The sequence below is a fragment of the Cetorhinus maximus genome, chromosome 8 (assembly GCF_964194155.1).
Source record: "Cetorhinus maximus chromosome 8, sCetMax3.hap1.1, whole genome shotgun sequence".
Taxonomy (NCBI): domain Eukaryota; kingdom Metazoa; phylum Chordata; class Chondrichthyes; order Lamniformes; family Cetorhinidae; genus Cetorhinus; species Cetorhinus maximus.
The window spans coordinates 121,319,391-121,334,009 of NC_135886.1; the positions used below are offsets into that span (position 1 = coordinate 121,319,391).

The 14,619-nt window shown below is 43.7% G+C and overlaps 1 protein-coding gene across 5 annotated transcripts in view; it reads right to left on the bottom strand.

The window, feature by feature from the left end:
- LOC144683928 (serine/threonine-protein kinase PAK 3) overlaps positions 1-14,619 on the bottom strand; it is a 220,547-nt gene that overhangs the window by 128,382 nt on the left and 77,546 nt on the right. The window contains exon 1 of one of the 5 annotated variants that reach the window (XM_078547513.1): positions 13,988-14,164. The exons of 3 other annotated variants lie outside the window; for them this stretch is intronic. The gene's annotated coding sequence lies outside the window, so the exon portion shown is untranslated. Of the gene's footprint in view, positions 1-13,987; positions 14,165-14,619 lie in introns of those variants that run through there. One more of the 5 variants, XM_078547510.1, reaches the window with a different exon arrangement.

A 14,619-nucleotide genomic window follows, 5' to 3' on the forward strand; every position in this document is an offset into this window, starting at 1 on the left:
GTACAATCTTCAATCTCTAGTGGGCTTTGCCAATAGCTAACTGTGTGCATTTGACATTGCAGACATCTGCAAGAGCTGTTCAGGACAAACATAACACCCCCTCAAGATAACAGAAGCAAGCCAAGGATCGAGGAAACCTGACTAAGTCAAAAAAGTTTTCAATTTTTCAAATGATCAAATAATTGCAAATGAAAATTTCCATCCGTCTGAGCTTGCGAGACAAACACATCAGTGTTCAGCAATATATGCCTGCAAATATTGACAGGGCTTCTACACAGAAAATCACCACCACATTAAAGTTACTCATACCCGCGACTATGATATCCATGCAATACAAAGATATTTACCACAGGGCACACCAGCAAAGTGTCACTAAGCTGGATTTTACTTAAGGCTTCAGGATCCTGAATTTTAGGACCAAATGGGGGTCACGAGCCCACACTTTCTGCTAGCAAAACTGGTGGTGGAACCTTCCTGAAGATGGCCTCCTAATTGGCCACCTCCCCAGTCACTGTCCTATTAAGGGCAACAAGCAGGCTCGATGATGTTGGCCCAATCAGAGGACTGAAACTTCTGAAGCCTCGGCAACCCGACCTGGAGGGTGGGTTCAGGACCATAAAAGCCCCTCATCAATGAAGCACCCACAGGGGCACTGATAATATGAAAAATGAAGATCAAAGTTGTTAGGCCCCTCGGAGTGGATGGGAGAGCCCTACCCAGGGTTGCTAGTGTCGCCTTACATGCCCGCAGCCCTGTCCTTGGAGCTTGGACTCTCTGGCTCTGAAGAGCCCAAATCTGCTACAGAGAGGCCATTGGTGCGGCTTCAAAAAAAAAATTGTGCCTAAATTGGGACCGTAATCATCTTTATTGGTGCAGGCAGCCGATCTGGTTCCTCTTGGAAACCTTCCCCATGGCAGGATGCGTTGGCTCCCCTCCTATTTTTTCAGTCCAGCCACTGTCCCGTCCAATCGCCTCTCCATGGAGCGGGGGAAATCCAGCTCACTATATCCGATTTGCACAAATTGCGTGACAGATTCTTCAACTGCTGACAAAGTGAAACTTCTAGAAATATCAATGTTCCCATTAAGTGTTGTTCTTCCCTGGGCACAGCACAGTTTCTGAACTGAGGTTTTAGAGTTCACACTCACCTCTCCTAGTACCACACACGCCATTGCCACGGTGTCTTGCTAATACCTATTTACCTTCCTTCCAATGAACTTCTACTGGCAATAGCTTGCTGGTAATGTAGATAAGGTGCTGCAGACTATCAGAAGACATGGTTTCCATGAGCATTTCTGAAGACAGCCTACAACCATGAGAGCAACGGTAAAGGACCTGCGTTGGCGACCAGGGATAAAGGCCTTCTCTACACTGCCCATCAGCAAGTTGGGCCACTGGACCTGCCCATGTGGGCCAGTAAAGCAGTTTTGTACTCACCAACTTGTATGGAGCTTATCCAGCCACTGAGGAACATACAATGGCTTACCGTGTAGTCAGAAGTTTCACATGCAATTGTTAAGGTGTTCTGGCTGATGTAGAAAACTGGAGCATGAACAGGGTCATTTGCAGTTCACGGCCTGCCAGGAGACTTTGCAGAACAACTTCTATAGATAAACAATTCTGAAATATCAGTGCACCATGAAACTCTTGGGTGCCCAAAAGGGGTAGCAATGTGCTTGCCAGATGTTTTCAGTGTTTAATAAGGCAGAACTGCACACATTAAGAGGACGTCAACGTTAAAGCCCTTATTTCAGATGCAGATTGACTTGCTTTTTGCAGTCAGCTGATAATGACAACAGGAGGCCTCCTCAAAAACAGCTGCTGGAGCAGAAATGCTGCAGTCTCCTCGCTGCATCAACTTCAGGCGGCAGAGAGTTAATGATCAGAAAGTGCACGACAGTAGAAGCAAATTGTAAGCAGCATTGTTCACAAGTCACTGTTTCAGCCAGAATGACGTTATTTTAAAAACAACAGAAAATAACCAATCAACGAATACTTCGGAATTTGAGAGCTTGGTTGGGCTCATGCACCACACATCTACTTTGAATAGATTCTTTGTTTATTCAAATGTGAAATAGGAGTCGGCCATATGTCAGTGGTAGTGCATAAAGCCCAGTGTATTCCTTTACAAACTAACAGCAGCATCCCATTTCACAGCCCTTCTCATTAAACATCGCATTAGGCTATTGCTTAGACCAGAGGAAGGAGAAATAAACACACAAAGAAATATAAGCATTAGTATAAAACTGGAACCTGCAAACAACTGTATAATTTGTGTACGAGCAGTTAAAACACAGTTAAGTGGCTTTTAACCGAACTGGTGATGACTGCAGAGTAAGAACTGGAAACGAGTATCAGTCATTGTGATGTTTAACCCTCAAGAGTATAAAAATATCTGCTTTCTGCTCCTTGATCTATTACACTCTGTCACTCAGGATGCATTTTTAGGGTGGGCACATCAGGAGCTACGCTGCTTGTATCAAATTAAACCTCCTACACAGAATCAGGCACAGAGAAATGTTAACCTTTTAAGTGCCAAAACGCTCAGTGGTAGTTTTGCAGACAAAACACAATTTTTCACTACTTAATATCCATAAATAGAAGGGAGGTCTTTGTCTTCTTTCAGTTTCTCCCATTTTACTTAAGGTCACTACAATGCTGGTTGATCACCCTTCCCCATCTCCTCCCGTCAGTCACCCATTCCTTTTCCAATTCCATTGCATTTAAGTCTCTGCCCCCCCGCCGCCAATCTTTCAATCTGGTCTTAGGCCTTCCTCCTCTTCTTCCTGTCCCATCTCCATAACTCCCCTCACCACAATTCCATTCTCTCTACAACAGATGGCCACTTCATTTCAATCTCTTTTTGGCTACTTTTTTTGATGCTCACACAATCTTTACTGACTCCCTAATGTACTTGTTCCCAATACTGTCCTTTCTCGTCACTCCACATATCATCACAGCATCTGCATCTCATTACTATCCAATCACTGTTTCTCTAATTTTGCCCAATTTTCTGCACTATATAACAAGGCCGATCTTACAATGTTTTTTTAATTCATTCATTCATGGGATATGGCATCGCTGGCTAGGCCAGCATTTATTACCCATCCCTAACTGCCCTTGAGAAGGTGGCGATGAGCTGCCTTCTTGAACTGCTGTAGTCCATGTGGCATAGGTACACCCACAGTGCTGTTAGGGAGGGAGTTCCAGGATCTTGACCTGTGTCTTGTAGAGTCTTCCTTTCAGTTCCAGCACTACTTTTCTATCACAACACTCCACTGCACTTCTTCCTATTACTCCAACCAGATCTAACCTGATGCTTAATTTCCATTTTCATACTTGCACCTTCTGGCACCAGTGACCCCAAGTACTTGAAACTACTCACTTTTTCCAAGTCTTACCCATAATCTTTACACCTTCACTATGGTCCTCTTCCCTAGGCTCAAATTAACAGTCCACATATTGGTTCTTTGATCTATTGATTTCATACGCCTCTTCCAGTGTTTTTCATCAGATACTCGGGGCTTAAAGAAGTTGAAGAACAAAAAGGAATACAAAGAAAGTGATTACTAGAGAAAGATCCGTGGCCATAGAAGAAATATACAAAAGGCTTGATACCAAAGAGGGACAGAAGGATATCTTCAGAATAGTGACTGCTAGAGATGTCTTAACGAAAGATGTGAGATATCTAGGTACAATCAAAGATGCAGGTGGAGTAACCTTAAAGAAAGAGGATGCAGTCAAAGAGAGGTAGGGCCAATACTTTAACTGGCTTATAAATGAAGAAAGCCCAAGAACAAAAGGCAGAAGAGGTAGCTGCAATCAAGGAATGCCAACTGGTATCAATCTGGAAGTAATCAGAACAGCACTGAATGAAATGAAAATCAGCAAAGCAATAGGACCAGATGAGACACTGGCAGGAGTATAGACTTTCTTAGGTAAATATGGGATCTAGATGCTGATCAAGATAAAATCCCAAGGGCATGGAGGCAAAGCATTTTGATACCAATATTGAAAGGAAAGGGAAAGCATCACATTCAGGGTTGCAAAAATGCTGAGGAATTAAACTCCAACACAATTTCTCACTTTCAAAACATGGAGCAGAGTCTAGTAGTGGCAACCAATTAAGGTAAGTTTGGATTCATGCCTGGAAGAAGCACCACTGACACCATTTGCGTTTTGAGACAAGTAATGAAGAAAAATCAGGAAGGCCGATACGACAAGATGATTGTACACAACATGAAGATTGTACAATCTTCATCAATCAATCTAGGGAAGGCTTATGACCAGGTGCCTTGAGAGGAAGTCTGAAGATGATGTGCTAGATTGTGTGGAGTCCCTGAGAAGTAGATACGACTAATACCGGACATGTATAAGGAGTACCAGACAAAAGTTAGAAGCAGAGTAGGGGAAAGAGTGTGGGTTTCGAAGCCAAAGTTGGATTTCACCAAAGATCAGAACTGAGCCCCTTTCTTTTCCTGATTGTCATGGATATTCTAACTGAACAAGTGAGACAGGAAATGCCATGGTCAATGATGTTTACGGATGACATTGAGCTATGTGGTGGGAATGATGAGAACATGACTGAATACAAGGATATATCTTGGAAATTGAACTGGTGGACTATGGCAAAAACAGGCCACGTGAATTAAGATCACAGCATAGTCTACAGAGTTGGGGAATAGGCTAGCTGGGTCACTGTAGGAGATGTAACCTGTACTGGGAATACAAATGGTTCCAGGGTACATGATTCAAATGGTTTGTAATGCCTTGACCTTATGCCTAGGGCTTTCCATGCCATTTAATGGCGACATTCACACTTGACATAATCTTTTTAATTCATGCATTTTTCAGTATATGTTTCTTATGATATGATGTGTAGACGGTGCACCTATTTGATGTTCAAAACACAAAGCCTCACCAGATGATCAGAACAATTGTAGCCCACAGATAAGGCTGACAGTGAGCACTTCATCACAATTATCACAGCACTGCCATAGGAAGTGGCTCCGTCTCCAATACTAGGAAGCTCAAGCAGTATCAAGCACCATTTCAAGAGATGGTCTCTCCCCATGCTATCAAATGTGAAGCATTAACAGTCAACTGGTAGATACTGCGTGCCACTATTTTGTTCTGAATATGGCTAGATTGAACATTCAGCCCTTGGGGGTTAGTTATACAATTATGAGCTCACTAAATGGAATGCACCTTACCCCAGCATCAAAGAATGCTTATGAACAAGTCACAACTGTGGTCAATGTGCACTGAAGCCTGATTCAAAATAGAAATGGGATAAATTCCAGAGCCCCAATGGGCCCACCTATTGGAGAATTGCTTTCATGGAATATAAACATGATATTAATCTACCTGGCTGTGTTCTAAAAATTTTTGCACTCTCAGCTCTCCCTATAGCACATATCAGGCAACCAACACCCAAGGGTATCTATCAGGGCCATTGGCAATACTTCATGTCTTTGTCGCACATCCAGGGTTTATGCAGTTAATGTCAATTCCCAGAAGAGTCAGGGAACAGCCTGTGTGCAGGACATTACACCAACAGATGTGAGGACTATTTGGGCACATTTACAAGAGCTTTTTTAAATTCAAGCGTAATGGTCACTTGGGGCAGATATAATCACACCCCAAATGTCACTGATTCATGCTCACAAGGATAAGGAACCTCATTGGACATGGTGAAGTGACAAAAGCCCTTCAATTTTTGTCAGAGTACCATGTCCCTTCGCAAAGTTGTCTCATATTCCTCAAATAAATACATTAGACTGTTTGGTTACAATTTTGCAAAGATACTATCAAATGGTCCCATCCAGCACTATAACAATTACTGCCTAGTAAATCACATTGTGCAACAGCCACTCCTGCTGCCTTGCCAATATTTTCTTACAAAGCATTAAACTCTTCATTTGTTTATGTCCAATACACAGCGGCAGACCACCATCCTCGACTTTATAGGGACATCATTGTCATCGAGAAGTGCTTGGCAAAGCCTTTCCTTGTCTGCCTGCCAGGCACACGCTGCGAATGGCTGAATGCCACATCACTGCTTTGCTCTCATGTGATAACATCAAAAGGAGAGTGATGCAAGACTCTTCTCAGAAATTCACTTTCTCCCCAAAATAACTGCATAGCTGGTTAGCCTTCAATGTAACCTGAAAATCTGGCTGCTGCAGCTTCAAATGGACTCTCCTTCACTAAGAGAAAGTCTACACATTATTTCCGATTCTGCTGAATAACCACAGACCACAAACGATTCATACAAAGACAATCTACATGTGAAGCTTTAATAGAAAAAAATGTCAGGGTTGATATTAACATGAAGGGTAAGAGGGGGTCTTGGGGACTCTAAATTCTAACAGCTCTTTCCACAGTTAGTATGTTGGAACACTATCACTCGGGATTGTGTTTGACGATTCGTTTCCAGTCACGCTGCTGTTTATAAACTTAAAGAGAGAGAACAGACAAATGTTTCTCCTTGTAGACTCAAAGGCTGATCATATTCGGCTCCAGTGAATTAAGTGACTCTGTAAAATCTTGATGTGATGTTTGGTTTGAGATTTCTGTCTGCAAATCCTCCCCTTCTAATATCAGATATTCGACGCAGGAGGAAGTTTTAGTGTCTGTGAAGCTCAATCTTCATTGACATAGAGCCCGTGCTCTCCAACCCCAACCCCCAATTTCTCAAGGGCACGCAGTGTTGGGCAATAAATGTCGGTCTCGTTAGCGATGCCCACATCCTATGAACAAATAAACTTCCCCCTCCTATTTTTGCATCTGCCCCTCCCTCCAGGCTGCCACGTCCCAACACGCCCCGATCTTTTCTGATTGCTAGGGATGGTCAGTCTGTCTGGCTGCTGGTCGGAAAACTGAAATATAAAAAAGTGATGATGCCCTGCTATTAAATTTGACAGGACCTCCAAGTTCTCAAGATTTCTGGGCTTCCCACTCTTAGTGCTCCTCCACACCCTCCCCATATCAGGGTCATCACAGTTTTTGCCCCAAATTGCAGAGATGCAATGAACAAAACTAACACAATGATGGGGTATATTGTCAAATCAGTAGCTTTGAATGGATAGGATTAATCCTGAGCACAGCTAAAGAATCGGTCCTGGTTCTAAGGTTGCACTCTCACTTCCGAGTTAGAAGGTTTTGGATTCAAGTCTCACTCTAGCATCAGAGTGGATAATACTATGTCCTCTGACACTTGTACAATGCTAAGGAAATGCTGAAACATTGGAGTGCTGTCTTATGGGTGAAATGTCGTACATCCTATCTGCCTGTTTATATAGACATAAGAGATTTCATGGCACTATTAAAGAGAGTAGGGAAGGTCATCGGATACCATGAGCAACATTTATCCCTTGAGCAACAACACCAAAATCAAAATTAGCCAGTCATGCATGTCACTGCTGCTTTGGGTCATTGCTATGTGTGCACTGATTCGAAGTTTAAGCATAGAGCAGTGATTTCATTCCAAAAGTAATTCATTAGCTGTAAAGCAGATTGGGGCATGCTAAAGATGTGAAAGTCTCTATATAAAGTACGTTTTTTCATTCTTTACACCATGAGTGCAGTACAGCTGTGCACAGATATAAACTGGTAAAGCTCGTGCAAAAAGAGTGATCAATGCCCGGAATGATTTGCTGACTTGGGAGGTAAAAGCTCAGTTATTCAGGTGGTGGCTAGCCACTTTAATGGGCGTACCACGTGTTTATAAAGCAGAATGATATAGTTAGCCCATATGATTTCCTCAGCCATACTTTGTGATCTGTTAAAACAAGGAATGCTGAAAAACCCAACAAGTCCACCAACTTCAGAGAAGATGAAAGAAGATAAGTTTAATGTTTTGGGTGAGACCCTTTCACCAGGGATTTGAAGAAGGCTCTTGTATAACCAGCTCACTAATGCTCTTTACCCAAAACATTAGTCTGTGTTTTCGCTTTTCAGATGCCAACAGATTTGCTCTATTTTATGTTTCAATTAAGCCACAAGTCACTCTCCAGTGTTGCTCAAGGGAATGAAGCCAAATATAGTTTTCAGGTAAAGAGGTTTAAGAGGATGGGGGATAGTTGATCCAAGGTGTGCACTATCTTAAAGTTATAATTCTGCCCTCATTTTATTTTCCATTATATATTCCTACATTGTACAATCACTTCATTTCTTTATAAACACTTATGTGCAACTTTTGGATTGAGGATGGGGGAGGGGTGGGAGAAGAGTGCCATTACAACATGACACATTTCTGTTGGCACCTTCCATTATAAATGTGGATGTAGGAATTTGTATTGGATCAAGCTGCTATGTTTGAGAACATAGCAAGTGATAAACTTCAAAGAAAAAGTGCTATATCTTGAGGGCATGAAAGGTAATACATAAATCCTCCTCACCCAATAATAACCAATAATTAGTACTTCAGAATGAAACTAGGCACAGATGGAAGAGTTTCACAGTATAAAAGACACAATAGAAAAAAATGAATTCCAGTTACACTTGAGCAATATTATAAAAAACTTAAAATGCAGCCAGTGCATGATGCACAGATTTGGTTCTTCAGAGCCAGCTGTAGTGCTCTATACAAACTTAATATAGGAACCACTCACCAACTGAAAACAAGATTTGAGAAAATGCAATGTAGAGTATCTTAGCTATGTTAACCAGAAGTACATGTTCAAAAACAAAATTCAAGTCATAATCACTGTTAATGTAGAACCATCACGTCTGTGGAACAAATATTTACAGTTGGGTTGAAATGGGTGTCCCACCTGCATTCCCAATCCTGCCAACTTTCAGGAGGACGGGAAAGTAAAGTCACCTGCATTGTTAATTGGGTGCATTTAGGTGATTGAGCAGCTCCTGAAGAGCTCGCCTTCCGCCGTATTGCCATTTTCACGGTGCTGAGCAAAACTCAACATTATAAATTATAAACCTGTCGGGAACAAGGTAAACAGCCCGGGAAAAGGTTTATTCGCTTGGAGAAAGTGAAAGGCTTGAAGAAAACCTACTCCACCAGCAATGAAATTTTTAATAACATTAACATCCCCCTGCCCTATTCCAGCTACTTGGAGACTCGGGCGCTTTCATATTAAACCATGCACGGGTGGCGGCCACAGCAATGACGGTGAAGAGTCAGGCCACAATGTGACCGGCTTTGCTGCTCTCACGCCTCTGGCCACTATTTAGCTGCCACTCCCAAACCCTTGCCGATCAATCCCCCGCCTCCACCAAAATCGGAAGCTTTGTCGGGTTCCCGTTGGGGAGGTGGGTTTCTAAGCCGGAAATGAAACCCCGCCTCCCCAATTCCACTTTCCTCAGCCAAAATACAGCCCTTACAAGTTCTTCCACTGATTCAAGGCAAAGCACAGCAGCTTCCTTGGTGCTCACCAGGCAAATAAGCACCTTGAAGCACCTTGGCCTAGAACATATTAATTTCCTTACTGATATTGCAAATTCAAATGTAAAATTTCTGGATCGCCTGGAGTCCAAAAAAAAGAGAGCGATTCTGACCAGGTCAAATTTTATTTTATTTTTCCCAAAGTTTGCTTTGCAATATGTTCCACACCAGCTATTTTCAGTCAGAGTTTTAGATCATCTTTACTTTTATTCACATTGGATAGTTAAGTACTTTTCTGCCATGTAAAATATTTAAGTACAGTTTATTTTTCTTTCCTTCACCCTTATAACATTTCAGCAGTGATTCTAAATTGGTTACATTCTTGAACAGGAGATTAAAACCTCAACCCTTTCCTGAAATTCAAGTTTCACCTACCATTCATAGTCAGTGCAAAGTGACAGCTGAGTGTAAACTATACCCTCCACCTAGAGGGCCCCTCACACATACACTGAAGCTCCAAAGCTCAGGTAACAGCATGAGAAAAAGGAGCAGGAATAGGCCACATGGCCCATCGAGACTGTTCTGCCATGCATTAAGATCATGGCCGATTTTCCTCAACTCCACTTTCCTGCTGTATCCTCATATCCCGCAATTCTCCCAGTGTCTGAAAATCTATCGATCTCAGTCTTGAATATACTCACTTAATGACTGAACATCCACAGCCTTCTGGCGTAGAGAATTCCAAAGATTCACAACTACTTGAGTGAAGAAATTTCTACTTGTCTCAGTCCTAAAACTGCCACCCCCGCTATCCTGAGACCATGTTCCTGGTTCTAGAATTTTCAGCCAGGAGAAACAGCCTTTCGGTCTGTCAATTCCACCCAGAATTTTATATATTTCAGTGAGTTGTGACGTTAAAGGTTCCAGGTTTGATCCTGGTTGCCATGAGTGCATTACATTTCTCCTCAGCACCCCCATCGCAGGGCACTGGAAATGAGGAGTTAGAAGAGGAAAAATCAGCTAAAGTTCCCGTTCCTGACTACCTTTTAGTGACTCCAGCTGGGGAGCGCCATGGGAAAAATCAGGCTGGAACAGAAACAGGAACTTGGGGCAGAATTCTGAGGTGGTCGGGCGGGCCAATTAACGAACGGCCAGCGTGAAAGGCGTGCTGGAAAGGTCAGCACTGCCAGGGTGGGGGCGGGAGGAGGGCAAGCACTGACATTAGCGCGAGCGCGGGAGAGCACGCAATGAAAGCTCCCTAAAGGCAGAGAGCTGCCTCAGGGGGCTGAAGCATTTAAAACCATCAAATAAAGCTTTGAAAATGCAGAAAAAAAATGTCCACACATCGGACTCACTCACCTAAACATATAGGTTATAAGAATTCTGCCCAAACGTTTTTATTTTTTTTTCAATGTTGGAAACCTCATCCCGCCCTTGGATGAGGTTTCCTCAAAAACGCAAAGGCCGCCTGGCCGATTCGCCCGCCCGCCAACTGTAACGTTGGACGGGCAGCGAAAAATCCAGGTTAATTAATACATTAATGGCCTTAATAGGCCTCTTAATTGTTGGCGGGCATGCATGAGCGCGTGATGACATCAGGAAGCTCACCCAATGCCATCGTGTTCGATTTTACACTCGATTAGGTCGCCCGTCCGCAGGAAGTGAAATTCTGCCCTTGATGCCTGTGATGTTCCCCATTCTCCCCCACACACCCAGTCACTCCTCTCTCTCACACAGAGCCAAATTTTCCATGCCTATTGGCAGTGGGAGTCTTTGGCGGCGTGAGCAGACAATATGACAAGGCGGCCAAAACCCTGGTTTCACAACATCGTGAAGCCAGTTGGCAATCATCCGCCCGCTCTTCCCGTTAAGGACGGGCCATGTTTCCTGCCATCGGGAACTTCACTGTAATACATCTGCATATCATTAGAAGCCCAGTTTGCCGGAATCACCCCCCAACGCTGGGTCCTCCAGGCACATCAGTGTGATTGCACACTAACATGTTTCACAACTGTACATAAGCGACGTGCACCTGGCGGGCTGCACTTTGCTCATGACTTGAAGTTTGTTCGCCTACTTTGCTTCGGGCAGCACTCGCGGTCATCAGTGCCAGGTTTTGCAGACAGCACTTCACTTTTAGGGGGGCTCATGGGCAGGCCTCTACCTACTAGACCAGCTATAAGATGGGGGTGGCTTTTCAACGGCTGCAGGGCTAGGGCTTGCTTGGGGAAGGGGGGAGCAGAGGCCTCAGGCAAGGGAAGAGGTTGCAGGGCAAGGGCTGTACTGGAGAAGGGGTGTATCCCAGGGTGTGTGTGTGTGTGGGGCACAAGTTGATCTGTGCAAGTGGCCCCAGGATGGTGAGGGCTGAGGAGGCAGTCTCCAGAGGAGATGAAGCCAGATGGAGATGCAAGGGTGTGTATGAGAGAGTGAGAGGTGATGTCCCTTGAGCTGGCAGTGAGTGAGTTACCAGTGAATGTGTGATGGGCTTGAGCACGAGTGCTTAGAGTGATGAGATGGTTGCCATACCCTGGCAGCGCGGATGTGATCATTCATCCTCTCTTTCTCCATTGGATGGCCAACCTCTTCTGCGCATTGGCACTGATCACCACTGCCATCGCCTATCAAGTCGGAGTGATGAGATTGCTGGACTTCCTGTGGCCTGAACAGGGGGAAGAGGACATCCCAGCAGCCTCCACGGTATCCAAAAGGCATTCCAGGGATGCGTCACTGAATCAGGGGGCTGCAGTCTTCTTGCCTTTTGGGGTCGTGTCTTCTGTGCACCAATCCTGGGCTGGAAGCACCGAGAGATGTGTGCACGGCTGCATTTTAAATACGGCACTCGGCTAGAGGAAGCGGCGGGGTGATGGCGTGGTGGGCAAAGGAGAACCCACCCACCATCGAAAAGGCGTGCTTCCCCGGAACGCATGATTAAGGAGGAGAGATTGGGACAATACGGCGTGAAAAGCCGCCATTGTAGCCGGCGGGTAAACGCTCTTTTCCCACCCGTCGTCACACTTAGTGCAAATCTGGGATGATTCCGCCCACACACACATACATACATTCTCTTGAAAGATGGATCTTGGCCAGGATATCAGATGGTTGACACACCCCATCAGGCCATCCTCCAGGCTGAGGAACATCGTCAGGATTAATGGAAAATTTGAATTAATAAAATATAAGGGGCACCCTCGGAAAAAAAAAGGTGTAATTTGTTCTGCCATTTAACTGCAGTTGCAGTTTATTCTGTAGGAATGAGGAGTTGCTATTACAATTTTTATATTTATCTATCTTTCTTTCTATGAAATATTTCTGGTTCTGCACAGCTTCTTTTAATTAAGTTGAATTCTGTTCCTAACATTCGCTGTATCGTTCAAACTACTTCCTCTTAGATGGAATTTACATTTACTTAATTTTTGTGCCTTTTGCAGGCTTTTCATGCTTTCATTGAAGTTGCCTTGGGATATGAAATTATTTTAAAAATTGAGTGTTTCCTGATGAACTCTCTCCTTCCCACTCACTTCAGTTTCTCTGGCTGCCTCTTGTTTTTCGTTATCAATGTTTCATTCCTCTGAATTCAAATTTATGCTTCTGCTGGGATTACTACAGCAAAATCAAAGGTGCAGCTTTTATTATCCAATTGTCCAATTGCTAACTGCTGTCTGTTTTTATTCTAACGTACCAACAGAAAGTTTTTCTTTTTGGGGGTGGGGGTAGGGAGATTTTCCTTATCCCACATCATTCCTCTTAAGAATCCCCCACCAGCATTCTACAATGCTCTGCACTTTAGCACAGCTCCCATCTGGACTCACGACTGGGTGTCCAGCTCATGTGTTCCCCTGCAGACAGCAAGCTCTTGCGAGAAAGAACTAACACACCATTCAGTAATTCATTTTCTGTCAGCCAAAAGTGACTATTTGCTTTTTCTATACACATAACTAGCACAGCAGGATTATTAACATAGGAACTAGATGATGAGGATGGGAGGGGGAGGGGGGGGCAGTGAAGAGAGAGAAAATAAAGAATCACACACACTAGAAGGTATTCAAATAGTTAAAGAGGGCGAATGCCCAGCATGGTGCAACGACAAAAGCTTAAATCGGAAGGAAAAAAGGGAAAAAGAAAAAATATCTATGACTAATTACACCATTTGTTAATGGTGTCGTCCATTCAGTCGTTGCATTAACTGTCAGAAAACACACTGTGATAACCATTGCATAAACGCTAACACATTTATACACATACCCAACACAATATGTCCCTGGTGGGCACATAGAAAGGCACGGTGTGTGTGTGTGAGGGTGTATGTGGCGGGGGGTGGGAGGGCTGAAGGATGCAGGATTTCGACAGCATGAATTTTTAAAAGCTTATTTCTATAGTCATAATGGAAAGCTAACTCGTTCACAGGCTTGACTGAGGAGGATAGAGAGTAAATAAAAAAAAACACCCAACTGACTGCACCCAAGAGCCAAATTGCAAAAAAAAAAACTAGTTTTTCTACATATTATTCTCATTATTAGTGCTGCTTGGGGATGGGCAGACTATCTGGCAAACAGTAGCCTCTTACATATCCACTTGCATAAAAATCTATGTCAAGTGGCATAGAAATAAAGTCACACGAATCCACACACATGCAAGTATTACCTGTAAATGGGGGGCATGCCATTCTTGCCATTTTAAATCTTCTCCACCTCCACTGCATAACAAGTTTGTTTTTCCCTGAGAACAGACCTCAGCTCACCCAGCTGCTTTCTTTACATTTTCCTCTCACACCAGCTTCTGACCTCAGTCTTGTTAAGAGAAACCCTCCACTGCTGCCTGACCTTCCCCAGGCAACGTCGTCATTTATTGATCCCGAATGATTGGCTGAGCCAAAAATCAGATAATGTCATTGGCGTTAATTTCAATATGATGTCATTCTTCCCTGCACACCTGTGATTGGCTAAACGACTGAGCAGCTGCTTCAAGCTGAAGGACAGTTGCTTGCCTGAGGTATAAAGCTCTCAGTGCAGTTCTGAATCATTGCTGGTTGCTGTGGTAACCTCACTACTTGCTTTCCTTATTACCCAAGCATTTTCCAGCCAGATTTACAGCAGGCTATGGTCTAAAACATGGAATATGATTAAGGTATAATGAATAACCAGGGAACAAGATAGTAGAACACAAAAAGGGAGCGAGTACCTAGAATATGTAATAACAGCGTGACTTCCTCATGTCTTCACCATGGACAGCACAATAGAAAAAGAGATTACGCGCCTCAGAACGTTAGATATGGT